The sequence below is a fragment of the Amblyomma maculatum genome, chromosome 1 (assembly GCF_055883805.1).
Source record: "Amblyomma maculatum isolate TAMU_Amacu chromosome 1, ASM5588380v1, whole genome shotgun sequence".
Taxonomy (NCBI): domain Eukaryota; kingdom Metazoa; phylum Arthropoda; class Arachnida; order Ixodida; family Ixodidae; genus Amblyomma; species Amblyomma maculatum.
In genome coordinates this window covers 468245212-468252638 of record NC_139344.1, presented here as the reverse complement: position 1 = coordinate 468252638, position 7427 = coordinate 468245212, and the positions used below count along the sequence as shown (strand labels likewise).

At 47.0% G+C, this 7427-nt stretch overlaps 1 pseudogene; it reads left to right on the top strand.

Annotated features, from left to right (window-relative positions):
- Positions 1–5261: 5261 nt before the first annotated feature.
- Positions 5262–6468, top strand: LOC146209909 (uncharacterized; annotated as a pseudogene).
- Positions 6469–7427: the final 959 nt, after the last annotated feature.

Below are 7427 nucleotides of genomic sequence, written 5' to 3'. Positions count from 1 at the left end.
AACGGCAGTTATATAGGTTGGCAGTGGAACAAGATATAGATATCCTGGCTGTACAGGAAACTAAAATCGAAGGCGAGGATGAGACCGAGAGTATGGTGCTTCCTTTAACGTCAATGTACTAAGCGTGTGTTAGTCATGCTGTCGGGAGATTCGCGGGGTGTGCACTCTTTGTTCGGCAACATTTGGGGCTTGATCTCCAGGCAGTGAGGACGGACATGTAGGGGCGCACGGTTGTATGCGATTTTGCTTTTGGCTCAGTAGAGTGGCGGGTGATTTGCTTGTATGCTCCTAATGTGCTCGATGAAAGACGACAGTTTTTTGAGTGTCTCAAAAATTTTATGAGTGTTGACCGAAAACTTGTACTGATGGGCGACTTTAATTGCGTGCTATTGGCGCGTGATAAAGCGAGTGTTACACCGCACAGAGACGCCAGCACGCCAGTATTGAGCAAAATAACTGACGAATTTGGGCTCGAAGACGTGGCGGAATCCCTGGGAAACTAGCTGTGCGTTCGCTTCACGCATTTTCAAGCAGCAAGTCATGCCAGACTAGATAGGGTGTACGCGTCGGCCGAACAGATTACGCTTTGTCGTGAGTACCACGTGAAGTCTGTTTCATTCAGTGATCATTGCCTGGTCAGGTTTGACATTAGACATAAGGCAAAAAAAGGAAATCTTCACATGGGATCTGTGGAAATTGAACGCGAAAATCTTGACTGACGATGCTTTCAAAGAACAGGTGTCAGTTATGCTTGAAAAAATTGAGAAAGACACAGCCACAGCGATAAGCGAGCAATGGGAAACTTTCAAACAAATAACAAAAATTAAGATGTGGCTGTTAGTCACGCGGTTGGTTCATCGGCTGGGTGCCTTCTGCTTGTTAGGCGGTTGCCAGGACTGACAGCGCAGGCCGTGACCTCATCCGCATGTGGAAGGATCATTGTCTGCGACGTCGGTTTTCACAATAGCGAATGGCGCGTTCTGTGTGTGTATGCACCCAATACTGTTGAAGAAAGGTTCAACTTCTTCACAAGCATGCAACGATATTTAAGTTCAGAGAGGAAACTTGTGGTGGTGGGGGATTTAACTGCGTGTTAAGCGCTAGAGATAAGACCTCAAACCGTGCCTACAAAGTAGCAAGCACTGACTGTTTGTCCAAGATGATTGGTGAATTTTCGCTGGAAGACGTTGCGGAGTGTTTGGATGGTGCGCGCAGTGTGCTTTACACTCATTTCCAGGGATCCAGTCATGCGCTACTCGATCAGATTTATGTATCGTTGGACGCGATACCAAACTGTCAAAATTATGCCGTTATCGTGATTTCGTTTTCCAATCACTGTCTTGTGAAGTGCAGTATTGGACCTAGAAGTCAAAGCAAACATTTTCTCTGGGAACTCTGGAAGTTAAATTCTAAACTCTTAGATGACCAGATTTTACGTGATACTATATTAGAGAAGATAAATAGAGAAGCGACCTTACAGTAACATTGGGGAGCAGTGGGAGCTATTTAAACAAGAAATAAAGATAAAAGCGATAGAAAGAGGTAGTTGCATTCGTCATAATGAAAAGCGAGAAGAGGCAGGACTAAGGTCAACACTAAAAATGTTAGTTGCTCAGGAAAGCAAACAGCCGGAGGTGTATAAAGATGACATCAAAAATATTAAAAAGAAAAAGAGTTAATGGATGAGGAACGATATCGTGGAGCGATCGTTCGTGCAAGGTTTGAAAGATTGACAGCTGGCGAGGCCCCCACAAAGCGGGCCCTCAGTCTCGAAAAAGCACACGCTCGTCGAAACGAAATACTAGAATTAGAATGGAACGGCAGCCGTATGACGTATAAGGATGACATAGCACGTGCGTTCTATGATTACCATTAGCAGCTATTCGCAATAAGGGACATTGAGTTGGAGAAGTTTAAGGGGGTGTTTGTTTCTTCATTACACCGACTGGACAACTGCACTAAAGAAAGAATAGAGCAGGTAATTTCCGAGCAAGAAGTAGCACGAGCAATAGAAAACCTAAACCCAGGGAAGTCGCCTGGGCCTGACGGTTTGAGCGCAGCTTTCTACAAAGCATTTAAGGAAGAGCTATCCCCGCTGTTGGCAGAAGTTTTAACGAAGGTTTCCAACTTAAAGTGTTGCCGCCTCCGTTTGCCACGTCACACACTGTGTTAATACCTAAAACTAATGAAACGGAGAAATTAAGATTTGTGACATAATACAGGCCTATTTCACTAACAAATGTTGATTACAAAATTCTACTGAAAGTTCTTGCGGCTAGGCTGCAGACAGTAATTCAAGAGATAGTCGGCACCCATCAGACTTGTGGCATCAAAGGACGGTCCATAACTACTAATATACATAAGGCGAGGTGCGTGCTGGAGTGCTGCGACGCTGTTTGCGCTAGGGTCGCGGTTCTCCAGCTGGACTTGGAAAATGCTTTTGATTGTGTTTCTCATGATGCTTTGTTTTCTATTTTGGACTATATCAACGTGGGCTCTGTTATCAGAGAGGGCGTGGCCCTGGCGTACCGAAACTGCACCACGAGATTGATTGTCAACAAGGAACTGGGCGATCCAATAAATGTGCAACGCTCGGTGCGCCAGGGCTGCCCCCTCAGCCCTCTTCTGTTCTGTATTTATATAGAAACTTTGTGCTTGTCTATTATACGAAGCGAATTTGTCCAGGGCTTCTATGCACATGTGCGAGGTGAAACTCTTGGCGTACGCAGATGACGTAGCAGTTTTCTGCTTGGACAAAGAAAGTGTTCTCAAGGCTGTTGAGATAGTGAAAGAATCCAGTGCGATCTCAGGAAGCCCAGTAGACTGGGGAAAGTGCTTAGGGTTCTGGCATGGGGAGTGGTCATCGACACCCAATGTTTTTGCCAACGTAACCTGGGTCACAACACCGATGAAGTATTTGGGCGTACCTTTGGAATGCTATGAAGACAGTGATTCATTCTGGCGTGCCCAAGCTCAAGAAATAAGCGAGAAGGTCGACAAGTGGAAAGGGGTGCCGCTATCTATCTTCGCACGAGCCACTGTGTGCAATCTGTTTTTTGTGGCAAAGTTGTGGTATGTCATGCAGGTACTTCATTGTTCCAGGTTAAATGTACAAAAGCTTCATCGAGTTTTTTCAGTTTTTATTTGGGGATCCAAATGGGAAAGGTGTAGCCGAGATAACTTGTTTCGCCGGGTTCGAGAAGGTGGACTTGGACTTGCTCATCTATTTGTACGCCAACTGGTTAATGCGGATGATACCACTTTAATGGCAGAAAGTGAAGTGGAACTCAAGAGACTTCTGATGCGCGTAGAAGAAGAAAGTGAGAAGTTTGGGCTTAAACTTAACATTAAAAAGACGAAGATCATGGCGTCTTGCCCTATCAAGTCCTGGAGCATCAATGGACCAGAAGTGGAAGCTGTGACAGATTTTCTGTTCTTGGGCGCCAAGATTACCTCGGAAGGAGACTGCAGCCATGAAATTAGGAGACGCCTGCTTCTGGGAAAGAGAGCAATGGTTAGCCTTGACAGCCTAGTAAAGAGCAGAGACATTAGTCTGCCAACCAAGATCCGTATAACCCGTGCTATGGTCTTTCCAGTTGTGATGTATGGATGCTAGAGTTGGACTGTGAAAAAAGGCTGACCGCCGAAGAATTGACGCGTTTGAATTGTGGTGCTGGCGAAGGCTCTTAAGAGTTCCTTGGACTGCCAGAAGATCAAATCAGTCGATATTGTCGACCATAAACCCTGACTGCTCATTGGAGGGTCAAATTCTAAAGTTAAAGCTCAGCTACTTTGGTCATCTGGTGAGAAGAGAGGAGTCGCTGGAGAAAGATTTGATGTTGGGAAAGGTTGAGGGTCGCCGGAGAAGGGGTAGGCAGCGAACGCGATGGTTAGATGGCATCCTCGAGGCACTGCAGATGAAGTTATGTGATGTTAAGAAGATAGTGAGAGACCGGAAAGCGTGGCGTGACATGGTCCATAGTGTCACGAAGAGTCGGACACGACTGAACGCCTGAACTGAACTGAACTGGTTAATCGTTTTATTTTCCTCCGTGACGTCTCAGACCCTTTCTTACGTACTGCGTGCCAAGTAAGGCTCGTGCGGGCAGTGCCCAATTTTGTTGTCTCTACGAGAAGTATTCCAGGGCGAATTTCCAAGTTTTTTCAAGAAATAGTAAGCAGTGTCCGAATTTTAACTGCTCGTTTTTCGGTAGAATACTTGAGTGCAGTCCAAAAGAAGAAACTGTACAATGATATTTGTGACAACCTTTTTCCTCTTCCTATGTACAGAGCCTTGTACAGCGAGAGTCTAGGTCAAGACGTATTAAAACGCGTGACAAGAATGCCCGTTTCTCCGGGGGTAAAGACGTTTTTCTTTAAGCTACATACAGGTACATTATCGGTGAAAACATTTTTCGAAGACAAGGGTTTTTATCTGCCTTGGGGTTCACAATGCCTAATATTTAAACAACCAGAGACAATAGACCATGTTTTTCTGCACTGCTGGGAGGGGGTTTATTTTTGGGACGTATTACAAAGAACACTTAAAAAAGAATTACCTTTAGATCCACACGGAATCAGGTTCCTGCCGACAGATAATGAAGATGATGTACCCCTAGACACCGTAATGTTGCTAGGATTACACAGTCTTTGGCGGTCCCGAATGGCGGGCTTCCACGTTGACCCTGAAGCTCGCCCTGCAAGGCTCTATTTTCGCGAGTGTATGTACACCTTTGTTGAAATGCACAAAGCGATGAGTGCAGTCCCAGCATGGGTGCTGAAAGTTGAACCATTGGTAGAGTTGAAAGAATTTTAACTCGACAACGTCAACCCCAATAGGGTCAACGGCTTTTTTTTTTACCTGTGTCATATTTATGTGAACATCACGAGCTGGACTGTTCAGTTCAATTTGTGTGTCAACCTTGGTTATGTGTATGACAGCCGGCAATAAAGAAAAAAAAAGCCCATAACCCAGAGGTCCGTGGATCGAAACCACGCTCTGCTATACCTTTTTTTTTTCTTTTGAGGAAATCAGTCAGTTGATTCTCAGGCAAGTGTAATCGCTTTGTTGTCTGCACTGAAATGCATTTCACTTTAACTGCATGGTTTTGCAGCAGCCCGAGCTGGCGTCGTTTTTACCCATGTCTCTTTGTTGCGTAATTTTCTGTGTGTATAAAATCTGGGTTTAAAGATGGACATAAGATAAAGCAGAGTGGCGCGGAGTGCACTTCCGGCTTCGCTTGCTAGCGGACGTGTGTGAAATGAGCTCCGTCGGAGCGGCTTCAGCGGCCCAGCAGGGCCGCGGTAACAGGTCTTTTGCCACTGTTTCTTCAGTAGGGTGTGATTACCAGGTAGTTTTACCGAGTTTGCCTACAGAGCGTTTTGTTGTGAACACAGTTTTCTTTTGCACTGTGATATCAGGGCCCGCCCTTACCGGGTGGAAGATTTCCGCGATGCGCTCGCTGAATTATCGCTCCTACCGTATGTCATCGCCATCGGAGCCTACAGGATGAGCCATGTGTGTGCGGTTACCTTCAAGGATAAAGACGCCGTGAAGAAAATTGTCAGTTCTAGTGAGCTGCTAGTGAAAAAGTGTCGGTGTCTTGTTATCGACCCAGCAAACCGGATGTACGCATGAAAGTACACTGGCTTTTACCCAGTGTACCGGACAAAGACGTGAAGCTCGCCTTTGCGGCATATGGCAAGGTCACCGACGTCGCCCGAGAGCGGTGGCGCGTGCAGGGCATGGTGGACAAAGGGTCTACCACAAGGCATGTGACCCTGAATCTGAAGCCGGGAGTAAAGCACGACGACATCCCCCACCAGGTGAGCGTCGCCGGCGAGTTGGCCCTTGTGGTCGTGCCAGGGAGAGCTCCGATCGGCTTACGCTGCCGCGGCACCGGCCACATTCGCCGAGAGTGCCGTATACCAAGGTGTGGTGCCTGTCGACGGTTCGGTCACGAGGAGGGCCAGTGCGAGCGGACCTACGCAAAAGTGACAGGGCCCGTGAACGCTCAGGACGCATCCGCCTTGTTTATGGACGAGGCGGATATGGAAGAGACATCTTCCGCTGCGACTGAGAACGCTGCGGGTGAGAGGGAGACTGCTTAGGGGGTACCGCCTCAGGAGAAAACCGTGGTTGAGGCGGATGTCACCACACGTGAACCAGCGCCTCACCAGGACGTCAGGCCCAAGTCGGGGTCGAGGCGAAATCTTCTGTCGACACTGAAGCTCCTTGCATTCCTCGAGACTCTGAGGGCATGGACATTCTTCCCGGTGCGGCTACCTTGGTGGCCGGAAACCGCCCCCACGACGCCGTTGACAGCGGGACGCTTCAACAGGACCACAGCGGGGGAGACGGACCGCCGCCCAAAACTCCAGGTTTGAGGCGGTCTACCGTGAAGCCGCGGCCGAACATTTCGGTCGATTCAAGGCAGGCGGGGAAACCGCCTCCATAGTTTGTTGTGCAAAGTGTCATTTAGCGCTAAGGGTATTGGGGTGTGGAGCGAGGGCAGACACCATTTTTAAGGCGTTTTTTTTTTCTTTACGATATGGCGATCACAATAAGTTAACCACTGCGTGTAGCATCTATTAACGTGAGAGGCCTTGGAGGAAGAAAGCAACAGTGTCAGCTCAGTCGCCTTCTTCTAGATAACGACCTACATATAGTCGCCGTGCAAGAATCGAAAATTGAGTCAAGTTCCCTTACAAAAATGCATGTAGGGTTTCTATGGAAATTCGAAAGCGTTGTGTCAATACACGCTGTTGAAAGTCTGTTGATAATCGGCAACATCTTGGATGATGCAGTGTTGACCTCTTGTTGAGCGCTTATGAAATAGTGGCCCATGTGTTTCTTAAGAGCGCTTTTGGAATTCGCGCAACTGAAATTCTGTTGATTTCAGGCTCAAATGCTTCAGAAACTCTGCAAGTGACGCTTTTTGATTTTCTGCTACCTTTCCACTCCTGAACAACAGAAAATAGTACACGACCATCGGTTTGCCAGGAGCAGACACGGGGTGATTTTCATTAATGCAAAAGTAGTACAGTACATCTCCTAGCTGCGATAAGTCACCACATTCTATGTTCTGCCCGACCAATCAACAATCCTGTCTGATCAGTGCTGGTTAATGATAGGCATAGTGAGGCATAAAAGAACAAAACAGATCTCGATCTTTTAAGCCCCATTATACTTACTCACTCATTAACCTACACTAAACTGACTAAATTGTTGATTGGTCGAGCAGAACATAGAATGTGTTGACTGACCGCAGCAAGGATATGTGCTGTGCTACTTTTGCATTAATGTAAACCACCTCGTGCCTGCTCCTGGCTAACCGTTGATCACGCAGCATTTTCTGTTAATCCGCAGCGGAAAGGGAACACATAATAAAAAATGCGCGTTAATGAGAAAGAAAAAATATGCATCT